This window comes from Schistocerca nitens, chromosome 4 (assembly GCF_023898315.1).
Source record: "Schistocerca nitens isolate TAMUIC-IGC-003100 chromosome 4, iqSchNite1.1, whole genome shotgun sequence".
Taxonomy (NCBI): Eukaryota; Metazoa; Arthropoda; class Insecta; order Orthoptera; family Acrididae; genus Schistocerca; species Schistocerca nitens.
Genome location: NC_064617.1, coordinates 469,856,290 through 469,877,670, shown reverse-complemented (window position 1 = coordinate 469,877,670; position 21,381 = coordinate 469,856,290).

Sequence of the window (21,381 nt, the reverse complement as noted above, 5' to 3'; positions counted from 1 at the left end):
TACAAGTCGACAAAATCCTTCTTAAGCTCGATCTGCAGACTACCAGTTCGGCCTTTCAGGATTTGGTCGAAACCGATTTGTTTCCATATGAGGCATGGACGGACATCCTCATGCAATACAATCATATCCCCGAGTCTTCACTTTATCGAGCTGTTGTAGGTAAAATCATGTGAACTCGAAGCACCCGCAGTATTTAATTTCCTATCGTATCCAGAAAACTCTTGTAACTTTCTATTTATGGAGAACCAACTTCCACAAATGTATCGCCGCCGTAAGATCCGAGGCTGTAGATTTCATATTTTCTCCTATAACACTAACTGTGCAGGTGATTGTGAGGTAGCCCTCAGTTGACGACCGAGAGCAGCGGCGTTTGCGTATTTTCGTCAGTGCTAATAGACATGCAACACTGCGTGAAATAATTGCAGAAATCAACGTGGGGCGTACGAACGACGTATCCGGTAGGACAGTGCGGCGTAATTTGACGTTAATGGACTATGGCAGCTGACAACCGACGCGAGTGCCTTTCCTTTGCTAACAACACATCACCTACAGCTCCGCTCCTGGACTCGTGACCATATTGATTGGACCTTTTTTTGAGGCATCAATCTTCTGACTTGTTTGATGCGGACCGCCCGGAATTCCTGTCATGTGCCAACCTTTGTGTCTCTGAGTAGCACTTACAACTCTTCTACTCAATTATTTGCTAATACAGTGGAAGCCCTTCCCTTGTTTCTTAACAGATGTCCTATCATCCTTCTTCGTGACAGTGATTTCCACACATTCCCTTCCTCGCCAAATCTGAGGGGCAATTCCCCATTCTTTACATTATCAGTCTACCTAAATTTTAGTAATCTTCTGTAGCACCACGTCTCAAATGCTTCTACTCTCTTCTCTTACTATTTTCCCAAAGTCCAAGTCTTACTACTGTGGGCAACGGCCTTGCCTTAGTGGATACACCGGTTTCCGTGAGATCACCGAAGTTAAGCGCTGTTGGGCGTGGCCAGCACTTGGATGGGTCCGGGCCGCCATGCGCTAATGCCATTTTTCGGGATACACTCAGCCTCGTGATGCCTATTGAGGAGCTACCCGACCGAATAGTGGCGGCTCCGCTCAAAGAAAACCATCGTAACGACCGGGTGACTGGTGTGCTGACCACACGCCCCTCCTATCCGCATCCTCAGCTGAAGATGACTCGGCGGTCGGATGGTCGCGATGGGCCACTTATGTCCTGAAGACGGAGTGCATGTCTTACTACTGTACAATGCTTTGTTCCAGACGTCAATCTCAGAAATTCCTTCCTCAATTTAAGGCCTATGATACTAGTAAGCGATAAATGCATTTTTTACCCGTGCTAGTCTGGTTTTTATGATCTCCTTGCTGCGTCCGTTATGGGTTATTTTGCTGCCGAGGTAGCAGAATTCCTTCATCTAATTCGTGATCACCCTTAGACCGTGGTGGCCTCCGGTTGGACACTAAACTATTGGAAAACTGTGGGCTGGTTAGAAGAGTCCCACCTTCAGTTAGTAGGAGTTGCTGGTAGGGCTCGAGTGTGACGCAAACCCCATGAACCCATGGACTCAAGTTGTCAACAAGTCAGGATGGTGGTTGCCTCAAAACGGTGTGGACTGTGTTTACAAGGAATGGACTGGTTCCTCTGGTCCAAATGAATCGATCATTGACTGTAAATGGTTATGTGCGGCTACTTGGAGACCATTTGCAGCCATTCATGGACTTCATGTACCCCATCAACGATGGAATTTTTATGGATGACAATGCACCATGTCACGGGGCCGCAATCGTTCGCGATTGGTCTGAAGAACATTCTGCGCTATTCAAGCGAATGGTTTGGCCTCCCAGATCGGCCACCACGAATACCATCCAGCATTTATGGGATACAGTCGAGAGATTAGTTCAGGCACAAAATACTTTCGCAATTATGGACAGTTATAGAGGCAACATGGCTCAATATTGCTGTAACAGGCTTCCACCGACATGCTGAGCCCATGCTACGTCGCGCTGCTGCAATACGCCGGGCACAAGGAGGTCTGACGCGATATTAGCTGATATCGCATGATTTTGTAACTTCATTGTACTTTAAATTATTTCATAATGTCAAAAATGGGTTTCTTGATGCCTATCGTGAGTACTTGGAGAGGCGCAACTGAAGACGTCTGAAGTACGGAGTGAGGTACACACATTCCAAGCCGACATCAGTAACATTTATGGAGTCATGGAGCTCCACGCAGCACTGGGAATATGATGTTAGTTCCTTGCAGAAGGCACTCGCGAAAGTGTGTATCTGCAGGAATAGAGCAGTGAAGTCACTGCGTTGGTTACGAGTTACGTGGTTTGTGTTACTCGAAGATCAACAACTTTTTTCCAGAAATTTCATGTTGTTGTGTACCCAACTATAAGCAATGACTGAATCGCTCCATACAGTATTCTTTAGAAAGTCATAGTAGCTTAGTAGGGACAGCCTTGTACCTCTAAATGATGGCACTAGTTTTGGTTGTTGCATAATAAATTTTTATGACAGCCAGTCTTGCCAAATACCATGCCAGATGAAGTGTGACAATGTCATTGTTTTTCAACTGAAAGTCGGAGAGCTACGACGCCCAATGGTTGTCCCCTTTTAGACGTCAGATAAATCGCTCTGTTTCCGCATTACCACAACGACTGTTTTTCCCGGACACGCTTTAGATACCCAGCACTGCTAGTGCTGCCACGCGCCTTGTGCACATTGACGTTGAATGCAGGTGGTGGTCACATTAAACGTTTCGTTAACAGCCAGAATCCATGCTCTCGTATTGCTTTATGAGCCTGACATAGGTGTTCTATCCCCAGCAGCATTAGTCCGATGGCTGATGTTTTATGTACCTTGTACACTTGTGGGTAGCTTCAGGTAAACAACCATTGCAGTTGGATATTGTTACGGAACAATTCTTGCGATGTGTGATTGTGAAATGGCCGTGGTTGGCAATTATCTGGCTAAGGACAACGCTGTTAATGCGACATATACGTGAGTTCAAGTATACATGCCGACGTCGCAAGCTGAAGATGACGAGATAAAAAAAGTATATGAGGATATTGAAAGGGTAATACAGTACGTAAAGGGAGATGAAAATCTAATAGACATAAAGGACTGGGATGCAGTTGCAGGGGAAAGAGTAGAAGAAAACGATACGGGAGAATGTGGGACTGGGACGAGGAATGAGGGGGGAGAGAGAATAATTGAGTTCTGTAATAAATTTCAGCTAGTAATAACGAATACTCTGTTCAAGAATCACAAGAGGAGGAGGTATACTTGGAAAACACCGGATGATACGGGAAAATTTCAGCTAGATTCCATCATAGACAGTAACTCCGTAATCAAATACTGGAGTGTAATCCGTACCCAGGAGCAGATATAGGCTCAGATCACAAAGCAGAGAGTAGATTGAAGTTTAAGAGATTAGTCAGGAAGAATCAATACGCAAAGAAGAGGGAAACGGAAGTACTAAGGAATGACGAGATACGCTTGAAGTTCTCTAAGGCTATAGATACTGCAATAAGGAACAGTTCAGTAGGCAGTGCAGTTGAAGAGGAATGGACATCTCTAAAAAGTACAATCACAGAAATTGTGAAGAAAAACATACACACCTGGCTGAAAATGAATTACAAGTTCGTGGCGCCCTCCATCGGAAATGGTGAAATTCATTCTGGTGTTTGCCCTCCTTAGCCTATATGGCAGCTTCCACTCTCGCAGGCGTACGTTCAATCAGGTGCTGGAAGGTTTCTTGTGGAATGGCAGCCCCTTCTTCACGGAGTGGTGCGCTGAGAAGAGGTATCGATTTCGGTCGCTGAGGCCTGGCACGAAGTCGGCGTTCCAAAACATGCCAAAGGCATTCTATAGGATTCAGGTCAGGACTCTGTGCAGGCCAGTCAATTACAAGGATGTTATTGACGTGTAACCACTCCGCCACAGGCCGTGCATTATGAACAGGTGCTCGATCGTGTTGAAAGATGCAATCGCCATTCCCGAATTGCTCTTCAACAGTGGGAAGCAAGAAGGTGCTTAAAACATCAATGTAGACCTGTGCTGTGATACTGCCACGCAAAACGACAAGGGTTGCAAGCCCCCTCGATGAAAAACACGACCACACTATAACACCACCACCTCCGAGCTTTACTGTTGGCACTACACTTGCTGGCAGATGACGTTTACTGGACATTCGCCATATCCACAGACTGACATCGGATTGCCACATTGTGTACCGTGATTCATCACTCCACACAACGTTTTTCCACTGTTCAGTCGTCCAATGTTTACGCTTTTTACAACAAGCGAGGCGTCGTTTGGCATTTACCGGTGTGATATGTGGCTTATGAGCAGCCGCTCGACCATGAAATCCAAGTTTTCTCACCTTCCGCCTAACTATCATAGTGCTTGCAGTGGATCCTGATGCAGTTTGGAATTCCTGTGTGATGGTCTGGATAGATGTCTGCCTATTACACATTACGACCTTCTTCAACTGTCGGCGGTCTCTGTCAGTCAACAGACGAGGTCGGCCTGTACGCTTTTGTGCTGTACGTGTCCGTTCACGTTTCCACTTCACTACCACATCGGAAACACTGAACCTATGGATGTTAGGAGTGTGGAAACCTCGAGTACGGACGCATGACACAACTGACACACAATCACCTGACCACGTTCGAAGTCCGTGAGTTCCGCGGATTGCCCCATTCTGCTCTCTCAAGATGTCTAATGACTACTGAGTTCGTTGACATGGAATACCTGGCAGTAGATGGCAGCACAAAGCACCTAATAAAAAAAGTATGTTTTTGGGGGTATGCGGATACTTTTGATCACATAGTGTAGGTACAAAGGAGGTAGCTGCGAAGGAAGCGTAAGTGACAGAAGAAATACTTCAGTTGATCTATGAAAGAGGGAAGTACAAAAATATTCAGGGAAATTCGGGAATACAGAAATGCGTGCAGGGAAGCTAAGACGTATTGTCTGCATGAAAAATGTGAAGAAATCGAAAAAGAAATGATTGTCGGAAGGACTGACTCAGCATACAGGAAAGTAAAAATAACCTCCGGTGACATTAAGAGCAATGGTGTTATCATTAAGAGTGCAACGACAATACTGTGTTAAACAGAGAGGAGAGGCCGGATAGGTGTAAAGCGTACATTGCAGGCCTTTATGAGGGGAAGATTTGTCTGATGTGACAGAAGAAGAAACAGGAGTCGATATAGAGGAGATAGGGTATCCAGTACTAAAATCAGAATTTAAGAAAGCTTTGGAGGACTTAAGATCAAATAAGGTAGAAGGGATAAGTAACATTCCATCAGAATTTCTAAAATCAGTGTGGGAAGTGGCAACGAAGCAACTATTCACGTTGGTGTGTAGAATGTGTGAGCCTGGCGACATACCCTCTGACTTCCGGAAAATATCATCCACACAATTCCGAAGATTGTAAGAGCTGACAAGTGCGAGAATTATCGCACCATCAGCTTAACAGCTCATGCATAAAAGTTGCTTACCAGAATAATATACAGAAGAATGGAAAATTAGACGACGATCATTTCGGCTTTAGGAAAGGTAAAGGCACCAGAGAGACAATTCTGACGTTGTGGTTGATAATGGAAGCAAGACTAAAGAAAAATCAACACACGTTCATAGGATCTGTCGACTTGTCAAACGGTGTAAGATGTTCAAAATTCTGAGAAAAATAGGGGTAAGCTGTAGGGAGAGACGGATAATATACGGTATATACAAAAGAGGGAATAATAAGAGTGAACGACCAACAACGAAGTTCTCGTATTAAAGAGGGTGTAACACAGGGATGTACTTTTTCGCCCCTACTGCTTAATCTATACACCGAAGAAGCAATGATGAAAATAAAAGAATGGTTCAGGTGTGAAATTAAAATTCAAGATGAAAGGATGTCAATGATACGATTCCCTGACAACATTGCAATTATAAGTGAGAGTGAAGAAAAGTTTTATGATCTGCTGAATGGAATGAACACTCTAATGAGTACAGGAAACAGACTAAGAGTAAATCTAAGAAAGTCGAAAGTAGTGAGAAGTAACAGAAATGAGAACAACAATAAACTTAAAATCAGGATTGATAGTCACGAAGTAGATGAAGTTAAGGAATTCCACTAGCTAGGTAGCAAAGTAGCTAATGGCAGACGGAGCAAGGGGAAATAAAAAGCAGACGAGTACTGGGAAAAAGGGAATTCTTGGTGAAGAGAAGTCTACTAGTATCAAAGATTGGCCTTAATTTGAGGAAGAAATTTCTGAGAATGTACGTTCGGAGCACAGTATTGTATGGTAGTGAAACATGGACTGTGAGAATACCGGAACAGAAGAGAATCGAAACATTTGGGTTATTGTGCTACAGGCGAATGTTGAAAATTAGATGGACTATGTGGAAAACACTGACAAGGAGAAGGGACAATATGATAGGACATCTTTTAAGGCCTCAGGCCGCGCTGGATAGCCGCGTTGTCTTAGGCGCCTTGCTACGGTTAGCGCGGCTGCTCTCGTCGGAGGTTCGAGTCCCCCCTGGGCATGGGTGTGTGTGTTGTTCTTAGCGTAAGTTAGTTTAAGTTAGACTAAGTAGTGTGTAAGCCTAGGGACCGATGACCTCAGCAGTTTGGTCCTATAGGAACTTACCACAAATTTTCAAGACATCAGGGAATGACTTCCATAGTACTAGGGGAGCTGTAGAGGGCAAAGACTGTAGAGGAAGACAGTGACTGGAATATATCGAGCAACTAATTGAAGACGTAGGTTGCAAGTGCCACTCTGAGATGAAGTGGTTGGCACAGGAGAGGAATTGAGGAATTCGTGGCGGTCCGCATCAAAGCAGTCAGAAGACTGATGACTCAGAGAAAAAGATGAAAAACGCATGAGGCACAGATCTGGCAGTGTTGGATATTGACGCTACTTCTCCCACGTGGCGTCCATTACGTTGTTCCATGGGGACTGTATAAGTTTACATGGTCTTGCCATAAGTTAACCTTCTGTGTCTTTGTTCGATGTAAACAAACAGATGTGATACATACATTTGCAATTTAGATCGTCTGACGGGTCATGATCTTTGCCACAAATAGGAACAAATCGCGATGGTTGCAAAAAGTGGTAATGCAGGGATCTGATGAGAGTATTTATACCTGCTATTCCAAATCTTCAGCGTCAAATACATACAGACTGTTGATGACCTAAATAATTTTGAGGTGAGGAGCCAATGGCCTGAAATAAATAATGCGTGCAGTAGGAGCTCGTGAATGACCACTGCGTGATTCTAAACTGCTTGCGTCTGGTAATAAACAACTACCTTCTGCATCTAAGGTGGTAGTGTTATCTTAAAAAACAACAAAAAATCGCTAGTGACTGATCTACGATCGAGCGTATCACTGTTTATATTTAACCACGTATTGTCGACCATTAAGCAATAGTCGTTACAGGCATTTCTTGACATGCATGTACCGTTTAATTGAACACGATTTTGTAGCTGAATAGTCATACGAGTGAATCGAGGGAAATTCGAAACAAGTGTCATTCAGTTAGGAAGAAATTTCGCGCCACACATGCAAAATTACGAAAAACTGTTTCTTTTAAGAGACGGAAAGTTGACCAAGGATTTCTCACTGTTGGACTAGAATGAGAGGTCCTGTCCCATGACCAGCGCGATTGCCGGATATTGCTGCTGTGCATTCTTTCCTGTTGGTTTACTTGAAGTCGTTAGTATACGAAACTCCAACAGGAACTGGAGAGCAACTAACTGAGCAGTTAGTAGGATATTTTTAAGAGTGAGGCATTTTTATGCACCATTATAACGCTTTATTTGAAACTAGCGGTCGTTATTTTGAACAGCTGCTGTGAGTTATTAAAGGGTATAAGTTGAGAACGGAAATATTCATTTCCTACCAGTAGTCCTTTATCTGAAAAAACTCAGTTTAGGACTCTCCATATAATTTGGACCCTAAAGCCGTGGGACAATCTGTGTAGTGAAGGACTTGGTATTACATTCTAGAACGTCCTGGAGAATTTATGACTGTGTATAGATAATATTGGTTTCCAGAATGAGATTTTCACTCTGCAGCGGAGTGTGCGCTGATATGAAACTTCCTGGCAGATTAAAACTGTGTGCCGGACCGAGACTCGAACTCGGGATCTTTGCCTTTTGCGAGCAAGAGCACTTTCTGGGAAAAAGAGAACAGAAAATTAATATGACAAAACAGAAAATAGAATGAGACATCCAGCCATGCATACGAGGGACAGTAATACATGCACATACTAACATAACAACGTGGTAGGATAAGCTATAAGCTTCGTCCGTCAATTGCCACTGAATAAGAAGCGTCAGGATATAGCATGGAGTACTCAATTGTCTTCTCAAATACATAAAGGATCTAAACTGAAAGTAAAATTAACTAAGATTAATAGTGGGTGGTAGGAGAAATGCTATTCTACAATAGATAAAATACTAGAAGAATTAAGTACCTTACGTGTAGGAAAGTAGGCTTCACAGCACAGAGCCACGCGTGCAAATACAAAGGAAATGGGCTCGATGGCACAAAGATTCAAACGTAAGAGAGTACAGTAATTACATTGCTTAAGGCCAACAATTTAAAAATTATTAAAATATATGCGATATCACATTAAAGAGGGAACAAATCACATTGCACTTACAAAACTGTGAAGAACTAACGGAAACTTGCTAATAACTGTTAAACACACACAGCATCTGTGCGCATCCAAGAATGCTCATAGTATCAAGATAAACGTAAATACAGCAACGTTACTAAAGCATCCGTAAATGCGCAAAGGAGTCTTATGGCTTGGCCGAAGAAACAACCTGAGCGTCGTATGCCTCACAAAAGTCGGAAGGTCTTGGACTATTACACTACAGCATTAACGCCGATTACGGTTTAACATGATTGAGTACACTCCTTAGCTCAGTTTTTATAAATTAACGACGTAATGTTTATTACGATATGATAACAGTGTACTATTCATGGTCTTATCACCTGATGATAATGATTTTATATTTCGTCACACATAATGCTGTGAATACCTTCATGAACCATGACTGACGAGTGAAAATCGTTGTATAAATACAACTACATCTACATCTACATCCATACTCCGCAAGCCACCTGACGGTGTGTGGTGGAGGGAAGTATGTTTGCAGCAGCTCCGGGTGGTAGTTCTACATTTTTCATGTCTCTTTCTGTTTACTGTTTTCTTCTATTGTCCCCAGATTATCTGATGATGCCTTACAAGGGCGAAATGAGTAGTTGTTATTAACAAATACAATTTTGTAACCGAGACTGTTTTATTCAAAAGAAGAGACTGTGTATAGTGTTCAGTTAGAAGTAACACTGACAATTGATTACTGACTCTAGTATCCTAAAAATTCACACCGTGAGGCATATTGACTCTTGTTTGGCCGTCGCTGTGACGAGACTGTAGCTGCCTACACAGGAAGTATGACAAGAAACAAATGGAGTTCCTCGCAGTGCTAACGAATTATTGACGTACAATACTGCCTCGTGACTATTTTTCGACGAGGATTGTGCCTTTGCGAAAGTAACTAATCTGGAAATGATTTTGACACCACCTGTATATTTGAGGACGTGTACTGGCGTAGATTGAAGTAGAGCAGAGAGTAAAAGAACAAGCCTTACGGAAACAAAAGGAGGAATTTTACTGTGAAATAATTGAAATAACGACAATCGTTTGAGAATTGTGCATCTCTACATATCTTGGAAAACACAAGCAGGTGCTGATTAATATCCTGTATCACGACGCACTCTTGTCACGATTGGGTCTCCTTTGGCATGCTGGAAACAGTATTGTGGCTCAAGTGTACTACCTCCCCTATCCCCCCCCCCCTCTCCCTGCCACTCCTCGCCTCCTGCGTTTGTCTATTGTGTGTGACAAATGTCAGCCAGCCCAAGAATGATTAGTCGGGTTCATGGCAATATATACCCCATTCCGCTCCGTTCGTTTGATTCCTGCAATTTGGAGGAGGTGTACATCAGGTGGTCGCGGTTTCTGGTGTATTGTTTTCTAGAATGACGAATCCACCATCCAAATATTGACTGTAGAGCTCGGAAGAAATTTGAAGAATGCAATAACGATGCAGCACACTCCTCAAATTATCCTCAGTAGCGATGAGAAGTCCGACATCCGTGCATGATACCGGTCAAAAAGATAACTCACCCTCATCCTTGCTGAACCCATGGGAATGCATCTTTAAGATTACATCGGTAGCTGGCCGTCGTGCATACTTTTCTATGTCGATCATCAGGTGTGAAAAGTTTACTGCACTCGGCGCAGGAGTGAAACCGATCTCTAATAACCCAGGTTCCATTCTATGTTCTTCCTTACCCGCATTCCCCTTAGTCCACCATGAAACTGATGGATTGTGCTGTTATTCGTAAAGGACGGCAAGAACAAAACCCGATCGTCTGGAGGCGGCTGTGTAATGCCTCTTTCGATTCACCTCTCGCAGTTGCCTCCAAAATTCCGTACGTAGTTCTTTTGCGCACCTGTGGATACAACACACCGAGGTGACCAAAGTCATGGGTTAATGAAATGCACATATGCAGATGGCGGAAGTATCGCGTACACAAGGTATAAAACGGCAGTGTATTGGCGGATCTGTCATTTGTACTCAGGCAATTCATGTGAAAAAGTTTCCGACGTGGTTTTCTATACCTACATCTACATAGATACTCCGCAAATCACACTTAAATGCCTGGCAGAGGCTTCATCGAACTACCTTCACAATAATTCTCTATTATTACAATCTCGAACAGCGCACGGAAAAAAACGAACACCTTTATCTTTGCGTGCGAGCTCTGATTTCCGTTATTTTATTATGATAGTTGTTTCTTCATATGTAGATTAGCGGCAAAATATTTTCTCATTTGGAGGGAAAAGTTGGTTTTTGAAATTTCGTAAGAAGATTGTGTTTTAATGATATTCTCTCTAAATCCTGTATTACGTCCGTGACATTCTCTTTTCTATTTCTCGATAATACAAAACGTACTGCTCTTCTTTGAACTTTCTCGATGTACTCCGTTAATGCTCTCTCGTAAGGATTCCACATCTCACAGCAGTACTCCAAAAGAGGACGGACAAGCGTAGTGTAGGCAGTCTATTTAGTAGGTCTGTTATATTTTCTAAGTGTTCTGCCAATAAAACGCAGTCTTTGGTTTGTCTTCCCCATTTTCTATGTGTTCTTTCCAATTTAAGTTGTTCGTAATTGTAATTACTGGGTATTTAGCTGAATTTACGGCCTTTAGATTTGACTGATTTATCGTGTAACCCAAGTTTAACGGATTCCTTTTAGCACTCATGTGGATGACCCCACAGGTTTCTTTATTTAGGCTCAATTACCAATTTTCGCACCATACAGATATCTTTTCTAAATTGTGTTGCGATTTGTTTTGACCATCTGACGACTTTATGAGAGGTAAACGACAGCATCATCCGCAAACAACCTAAGACGGCTGCTCAGATTGTCTCTTAAATCATTTATATAGATAACAAACAACAGAGGGTCTATAACACTACCTTGGGAACCCCAGAAATGACTTCTGTTTTACTCGATGACTTTCGGTCAGTTACTACGAACTGAGACAATATTCTATAAGCACGTAATTTCACTTGTGCAGTACAGTGTCAAAAGTTTTCAGGAAACCTAGAAATACGGAAACAATTTGAAATCCCTTGTCAATAGCACTCAACACTTCGTGTGTGTAGAGCTAGTTATGTTTCTTAAGAACGGTGTTTTGTAAATCCGTGTTGACTGTTAGTCAATAGGCCGTTCTCCGCCGCGACAGCTGAGTGGTCAGAGGGACGGATTGCCGTCCTACGGGCCCGTGTTCGATTCCCGGCTGGGTCGGGGATTTTCTCCGCTCAGGGACTGGGTGTTGTTCTGTCTTCATCATCATTTCATCCCCACCGACACGTAGGTCGCCCAATGTGGCGTCGAATGTAATAAGACCTGCACCAAGGCGGCCGGACCTGCCCCGCAAGGGGCCTCCCGGCCAATGACGCCAAACGCACATTTCCATTTTTAATAGACCGTTCTCTTCAAGGTAATTTATAATGTTCGAACACAATATATGCTACAACATTATGCTCCATATCGACGTTAATGATTCGGGCCTGTAATTAAGTGGATTACTCCTACGATCTTTCTTGAATGTTTGTGTGACTTGCGCAACATTCCAGTCTTTCGGTACGGATCTTTCGTCGAGCGAGCGGTTGTATATGATTGTCAAGTGTGGATCTATTGCATCAGCATAAGCTGAGAGGAACCTAATTGGTATACAGTCTGGACTAGAAGACTTGCTTTTGTTAAGTGATTTAAGTTGCTTCTCTACTCCGGAAATATCTGATCCTAAGTTACTCATGTTGGCAGCTGTTCTTTATTCGAATTCTGTAATATTTACTCCGTATTCTTTGGTGAAGGAATTTCGGAAAGCTGTGTTTAGTAACTTTGCTTTTGCAGCGCTGCCGCGATAATATTTTCATTGCTATCGCACGCAGAAAGCAGTGACTGTATCTTGCCACTCGCATACTGTACGTATGGCAGAATCTCTTGCATGGGCCATCGGTTTTTTGCGGTGGAGTTTTGAACTTCACTCGCGCTAACAAGGATACGAATGAACATGGTAACGGCTGGGTCACCGTTACTCCTGTATGTGGACCAAAAGTTGATAAAGTAAAAGGGCTAGAAAATTTCAACCCACGTGATGTCATCGCTTATCGGACATTTCAGATTTTTTGAAGTTTACAACAGAGATAAGGGTTCATCGTATTACATGCGGTAGCAGAACATAGCATTATCGAGGGACACACCTTCGAATTCGAAAAAACGAAGAAGTTGTGCAGCGCCAATGGCTTCTGGGACTAGATCTTCAAAGAGGCAGTGGAGATACGTCTGCACAACAATTTAGTAAACAGGAATAGCGGTTTTCAGCTCAGTGCAATGTGTAATCCCACAATTGATAAAATACGTCTGGAACGCTCCGATCTGAAGGCAGTGGCGTCCTCCCCCCCCCCCCCCCCCCACCACCACCACCGACGAACCACCGACGCGGTACCCCCTTGGCCTACAGAAGAGGACGACGGACAGCAGCTACATAGATATGCAGAACACAGCATCCCGACACCATGACGATCTTCGACGACTAAGTCGAAGAGAAAATCCCAATATCCAATCCCATATCCTGTTCCTTCCCATATAACACCAAACATCTCGCCAACCTAAGGCAAATACCAGACACAAACAGAACAGTCATCACATATCACAGACACCAAAAAACTACAGAAATAATCAAACACACACACGTACACAGGGGAGTAAAAGCCAAAAGGCTACAAACTCCCCCTCACACTTCCCCAAAGAGGGGAAAGTAAAAGATGAGAGCAGGCAGGCATCCCGACTCTGCGCCAGAAGATGATGGGTACGAAACCCATTGAAACGTTGCGACAAGACGACGCCACCACTCAGCTAACAACCCGCGAAGAATTCATCAGAATCTCTTCGGATTTTCTGCCAGGTTTCGAGACAGTTTCTGTGGAAACTATTTTAGGCATCTCGCATTGACGTCCGCTCCACATTTCGAGCTTCTGTAAAAGACAGCGAATTTTGGAGGTTTTGCATTGTTTAAATTTGGCATCCTTTTTCATTGTTTCTGTAACAGTGTTCTGCCCATTTTGTGTACCATGGGGGATCAGCTCCGTCGTTTGTTAATTTATTTGATATATATCTCTCAACTGCTCTCGATACTATTTCTTTAAATTCAAGCCACATCTGGTCTACACTTACATTGCTAATTTGGACTGAGTGGAGATTCTCAAGGGAATATTTATCTGCTTTTTTGAATAGGTATATTTATTACGGTCGCAAGACGTGCCGGAATTACCACTCTTTGAATGTGGAATGTTAATTCGAGCTTAAAAACGCATGTGAGATTGTATTTCGGAAATCGTTAGGAAATTCAGTATTCCGAGATCTATAGTGTCAAGAGCGTGCCAAGAATACCAAATTTCAGGAATTACCTGTCACTCAACGATCGAGAGCAGAGACGTTTGCGTAGAGTTGTCAGTGTTAACAGACAAGCAACACTGAATGAAATAACCACATACATCAATGTGGGACGTATTAAGAACGTATCCTTTAGGACAGTGAGACGAAATTTGGCGTTAATGGGCAGCAGAAGACCGAAGCGAGTGTGTTTGCTAATAGCTTTCCATGGGCTCGTGACCATATCGGTCGGGCCCTAGAGGACTATAAACCGTCGCCTGGTCAGGTGAGTCCCAGTGACGGTGGTAAGAGATGATGGTAGGGTTGGAGTGTGACCAGACCCCACGAAGTCATGGACCCAGGTTATCAACAAGGCATTGTGCAACCTGGTGGTGGCACTATAATGGTGTTGGCTATGTTTAAGTGGAGTCGACTGGGTCTTCTGGTCCAAATGAACCGATCGCTGACTGGAAATGGTTATGTCCGGCTGCTCCATTTGTAGCCATTGATGTCATTCATGTCCCCAAACAACGACGCACCACCTCACAGCGCAACAGTTGTTCGTGATTAGTTTGAAGAACATTGTGAACAGTTCGAGCGAATGGTTTGGGCCCCCAGATCTCTCAATATGAATCCTATATAACATTTAAGGGACCTAATCGAGAGCTTACTTCGTGCACAAAATCATGCATCGGCAACAATTTTCAGTTATGGACGACTATAGAGGCAGCACGGCTCGGTATTTCTGCAGGGGACCTCAAACGACTTGCGACGTCGAGTTGCTGCACTGCGCGGGCAAAAGGAGGTCCGACAAGATGTTGGGAGGTAGCGCACGACTTTTGTCACCTCAGTGTAAAGTAACTTTCAGTACAGTCGTGTTCACATTAGATTTATGCTTGAATATGGACGCCTTTGTCTAATTCTGATCATCCTCAGAAAACCCTCTCGTTTTCTACGTCTCACTTATTTGGTAGTGTTACGATAATTACAGTAATGCTTTCCTATACTTACTATGGTAGAATTTTCCTTTATGAAATTTTTATGTCATTTGCGTCTCATCTGTCTATCTCCCAAAATACAGAGCTATTCCACTGATATAAAGTAATGCAAGTAAGAAATTAAATAAGCACTGGAGACCAGTGATATCGACGATAAAAAAAGATGAGTGCTCTGTCAGTGATTTTAACTTGTGGTGACGATAGCGGTGTCAGCTATCTGAAGCTCGAGTATTTTATTCGAAGTGAACCGTGAAGATTTTATTGCAGCATGCCACCGCTGTAGACTTAGACAGGACTGAGAATGCATATTCATCATAACGAAACTTACTAGCGCACTGAATACATCATTTTGAGCTATGAGTAAACAAATTTGTATTATTATTACCAGATTTATGACACAATACAATCACGAGTGTACTACAGTGGAGAATATTCTAAGATAGATGCACAAAAAATCGATTGATGTTTAAAGTAATTGCGCGTATTGCTAGAAGTTCTGAAGACTATACAGGGTCCGGTTTTTTTACTAGTATCCGCTGGTGTAGTCTGCTGGACAAGAAGCAGGAGTGTCGGTGGAAGTCATGCAGTTGACCAGATGTAAACCAGCGCTGGCTGTCTACAGAAATTGGGAAAGACCGTCACCTATTACATCTCTGGCTTCAAAAATGCCTCTGGCCTGGCTGGACATCGATGACAGATACCGTTACTGATGAATGGAGCGTGCCAGTTTTCGGCACACAAGCAGAAACATTGCAGGAAGGTAAACCAAAGTCTCTACAGGCCGAGAACCTGCTACTGTCGAATTCCGACGTGTGTTGGTGCCCGTGTCTCATTTCTATACGGGGCGTACAATTATCTCCTCACAGACACGTTCAAATCAATTTCTGGATGCAAAAACAGCTTTCAAATCTTCTCACATATATCGGTAATGCAGATTGCATTATTCTTACTCACTTACGGCGGTTGCATCGAAACTTGTCATTTGCTACCCAGATCTACAATACTTCAAATGGTTCAAATGGCTCTGAACACTATGGGACTTAATTGCTGTGGTCAGCAGATCCCTAGAACTTAGAACTACTTAAACCTAACTAACCTAAGGACATCACACACATCCATGCCCGAGGCAGGATTCGAACCTGCGACCGTAGCGGCCACGCGGCTCCAGACTGTAGCGCCTAGAACCGCACGGCCACTCCGGCCGGCTCTACACTACTTTTCATGTCAATTTACGTTCGACACATGCCACCTTCATGGTGTTGAAGTTCCAATGATCTACAATACAATGATCATTATCCTCTTGTGTTTTCCAAACTTTCCCATTTATTCAGATTTATTTATGGAGTTACAGAAGGATATCTACTACAATTTGTTCTTACTTTAGTAGCCTAGCCGGCCGTTGTGGCCGAGCGGTTCTAGGCGCTTCAGTCCGGAACCGCGCTGCTGCTACGGTCGCAGATTCGAATCCTGCCTCGGGCATGGATCTGTGTGATGTCCTTAGGTTAGTTAGGTTTAAGTAGTTCTAAGTCTAGGGGATTGATGATCTCAGATGTGAAGTCCCACAGTGCTCAGAGCCATTTAGCAGCCTAGAAGCCTACACTTTCTACGAACCACTCTACTTTTCCTTAAGAGAATAAGATGATAGTCCGTTTTACTATATTATTAATCTTTTTATCATCACCTTCTCGTGATGAAATGCAGTACACCCGTACAGTGGCGTTGGGATTGATTTCCTCACAATCAACTGACCTTTTGTTAGCATCACAACACATTGTGTATCTCCGATTAGTATTCATGAAACATCAACTTCATTCTCTGATTCTGCATGGTCCATTCAAATTATTGTGACCTCCTGTCGTAAGCCTGAATAGCCACCTTTTGTAGCGCAGACGGACATCTGTCCGTTGGAGCATAACATGTGATTCACCCGTAGAGGCTATCTGTCGCCATTCAGTAGACATACAGTTTCGGTGTTGACAGCCTGGATACATGAAGCAGGCACCAGCTGTGGAGGCCCATATGCGGCAACATTCACGGAACAGTCGTTCTGGAGAAACTGTTGATAGCCCCTTGATTCATCTGGGCAGTCAGTTGCTCAACAGTTGCCCGTCTATTCGCCCGTACAGATCACCACAGCCGTCGTTCAGCTCTGTTGTTTATGGCGGATGGTGCACCACCGTTGGCTCGGCAGCTGATTTGAACAGTTTCAGTTCGCTATGCGTAGTCTGCTGTAATCACGGCGGCACGTGAACAGTTTATAAACTTAGCCCTTTCGGAAATGCTTACACCTTTGGCCCGAAAGCCAATGATTATGTCCTGGGCCGGCCGTTGTGGCCGAGCGGTTCTAGGTGCTTCAGTCTGGAACCGCGCGACCGCTACGGTCGCAGGTTCCAATCCTGCCTCGGGCATGGATGTCTGTGATGTCCTTAGGTTAGTTAGGTTTAAGTAGTTCCAAGTTATAGGGGACTGATGACCTCAGATGTTAAGTTCCATAGTGCTCAGAGCCATTTGAACCATTTTTGATTATGTCCTTATGGACGTCAGATAAATGGCTTAGTTTGCGCATTACGACAACGACTGCACTGTTTTCCGTATTTCCCCGTCACGATTTATATATCCTCCACTGCTAGTGCTGCCACCGGCCATCTGTGAGTGGTTATTGCACTTGCCGTTAAAGATAGGCTGTTGTCACATTAATGTGACTGTACCGTATAGTTGCCGATGCTGTATAACGATTTGGGGAGAAGTCTCAGGATCCTGTCACTGTCTTCAGGTACACCACTTCATTAACCCAAATAAGTCCACCTTCCACGTCTCTCTTTCTTCACATGTTGCAATTTAACTAAAAAATGGACTCATATAACATTCCACATGTGTATTAACATCTGGTTAATCTCATTAATTGTCATTCACATAATTTCCATCTCTGTCATGTTCTTCTGCTGTATACATCGATGTGAGTACCGTATGCAGGTATTTATACATATTTAGATTCATTAGGCCGCCTTCTTGGCGTTTTCTGCTCTTGTGGAAAACAGTGAAAAATTTTTATTGTGCCATGTACCATCCGCTTCCCAAATAGCACGCCCATCTGCAATTTTTTTTCTCTCCAGTCATAATTACATCTATCACTGCAGTCTGTTTCCTGACTCATTTGTTTATTTTCCTGTTTCTCCCAGCAATTTCACCATGTATTTCTCCATCTATCAGTAGTTCTCTTTTTCTATCTTTTTTTAATGTTTACAAATAAAAGTCCACTTTTCACAGTCATAACTGGTAATAAACACTGATTTTAAACTTTCTTAGCTTCAGTTTTCTCTAAGTCTCCATGTACTGACGTGCGCGCTATTGAATTCAAACGAGCAGTTATGTTGACGGACGGCCTTATTCTGTTGCAGGATAATGTCCACCCACATGTTCCCAAGCTTGTTTCTACTGTGCTGCAGAAGTTTTTCTCGGTAGCCGTTACACATCAGTCCATATCAGATACATATCTTTGAAGACATGAAGAAAGATAATTGTGGCAACGATTTGCTTCGTATGAATAGATGCACGCCTTGGTACGATCAATGTTTCGTAGGCAAAGGCAAACATTTTTCCATGACTGCACTGTTCATCGTGTCTCACAATGGGATAAATGTGCTAACAGTCATGGCAATTAAGTTTGAAATTATAAACAGTTTACTAACTTTTTTCTGCTTGACGTGTTTTCATTCGATTGCCCCTTATAGTTCCGAAAACTTCTTATAATCTACAAGAAAATTGCTGCTCTTCTGTTTGTTGCTTTTGCTGTCCACCCAAGTTTTGTCTTCAGCTGCCTTAAGACCAAAAATAAATAGTCCTCCCAATCATCTAATTATGTAACTTCTTTATTAATTTGTATTATTTTCATTTCAGAGTGCTGGTTTTACATTATTGTAAGGGTACTATAGATATCAGTCAAGCCTACAGTAAAACTAGCTGTATTTTTCCATTCATTGGTGTTCACCTGTCCTAGAAGCAAAAGGTGCTGCCTCATACGAAAAGCAAATGTTGCTTCACATATGTTCCATTGTATACTCAGTGCCGGCAGGAGTGGCCGAGAGGTTCTAGTCGCTACAGTCTGGAACTGCGCGACCACTACGGTCGCAGGTTCGAATCCTGCCTCGGGCATGGATGTGTGTATGTCTTTAGGTTAGTTAGGTTTAAGTAGTTCTAAGTTCTAGGGGACTGATGACCTCAGAAGTTAAGTCCCCTAGTGCTCAGAGCCATTTTTGAACACTCAGTCTTTTGAAAATCTGGACATCTTCTTGGCTTGTCGAGAAGAGTTTTGTTGGTATGGCATCTCCTTGCAGTAATGAATTTCTCATTAGCGTGATGAAATCTAATAGAAGTAGTAGTACTGACATGCCAGATTCTCTTTACATTATCAATTGACTAAAATTCTATCGTTTTACTACGCAGTTGCTGGTAATCTTAACGAATACCATTATGTATTAAGAAGAAGAGTCAGACAGTTCTACGTTTTGTATGTCTCGTCAGACTCCTTTCTTGAAAAATAGAATGTACCTTTTTCAATTATGATATTACCGAAGTTCAGTAAAAATTACGAAAGTTTCTATTGGACTTGTATCTAGTTTTAAAATTCTGCTGAATAGCTATCAACTCTGTCCGTCTCAATTTTCTTTATATCTCTCGTTGTTTTAGTCGCCTCATCTAGCATAACGTACTGAATGTCACTATTTTATGTATTAATTATGGTATATAATTTTTGATTCATCTCTCAAACTACAAAAATATTGGAAAAAAGTTTGGAATGCTTTTATGATTTTCTGTCTTTTGTTAGTTGCTATGATGGAAAGAAAAACCTTCCGAACATAAGTTTCGATTTCATTGTCCTCACAGTATTATCGTTATTTTTCTTCCCAAATTTTCATTGACTGTAACTTCTCAAATCCTTTGGAAGATTGAGGCTATTGTTGTTTATATATCCGAGCATGATATTTCGATATCATTGTCAGTTTAAACAAAAAACATTCATACGTGTAACCATGGCGTTCAATGATAATAGTGCAACACAACAACGCACAGTCGGAAAATTTCTATTGAGAGGTTTGTGCTGAATATTGTTACTACTCTGATCGTCAATAATATGTGTTAAGACAACTTCTGGAGTACTCCATGGCAGTCTTATAGGGCCATTACTATTTACAACGTCTGTAAATGAGCGAGTGGATCATGTAAGAAGCATGAACAGGCTTTTCGATAATACTGCTGTTTGGAGGAAGCGCCAAAGCCAGAAGGGTGAAGAGAGATGCAGGAATCCTTGCTTAGGATCGATGATCGTTGTACGGACTGGTAGCTGACCGTGAACATAAAAAAGTGTAATATGCTGCAGATAAATAGGCAAAGAGATCCAGCAGCATGTGAAGCGCTACTCTTCAGCGTGATTGGCATGATTAAATTGCAAATGGAAAACTATTAACTTTATTTCATATCAGTTTTTCAGTTGCTTAGGTTTATTCACTGTGATATTGAGGCGTAGAATAACAATACGAGAATACTGATAAAATAATTTTGAACATGTGCGTGACGTTTATATATATTACCTTCTCGTACTGCTATTTTTGTAATAGAATAACTTGAATGTTCTCGAACAAGATTTTTTAAAACAAATTGGGCCAATGTATCCACTTCCCATGTTTTCTTCCCTAGCCTTCAAAATCCCACGAATGAGAGGGTTATGATTGTCACTTTACCTGGGCATTAGGCAGTTATAGCGGAGCGGAGAGACTGATAACTGGTGCGCGAGATAATTCAAAATCTGTACTTTCAGGAGGTCATAACTGTGTACCATTTGAATCATGGGTCAAATTTTCGGGAGGGATCGATATCGGACGGGACTGATATCTTGTTAGTACACTTTTTTTCCCATGGAAATATGGGATGAAGTTGGTGATGTTTCCATCTTAGGCTGGTTGGGTATGGTTTCTCGACACGACAGTTGCGCCGTTACGAGTATGCTGAACTTGTTTAAGATAAAAAAATGTGGTATCTTGATAGCCCCTGATGATGGCTCCAGCTTAAAGAGACTACCTTTTAGACTATGGCCTAATCTCATTATAACAACAATCTCCAAGGACGTAAATACCGGGCGTAAAAGCATAAGCTGCTTGGTAAATCGCTCGTATCTGGTGGGGCCGAAGCGAGCTACCGATTGCAAGTGACAGTCGCGAGTGATTTGTCTCTCAGATGTGGGTTCTTGAGGAGCAACGAATGGATGGCGGGGGTGCCTACACGCCAGGCGCACAGCCACCCGTGTGAAGGGCCTCGTCGTGGACCCCTCGCTCGTCCAGA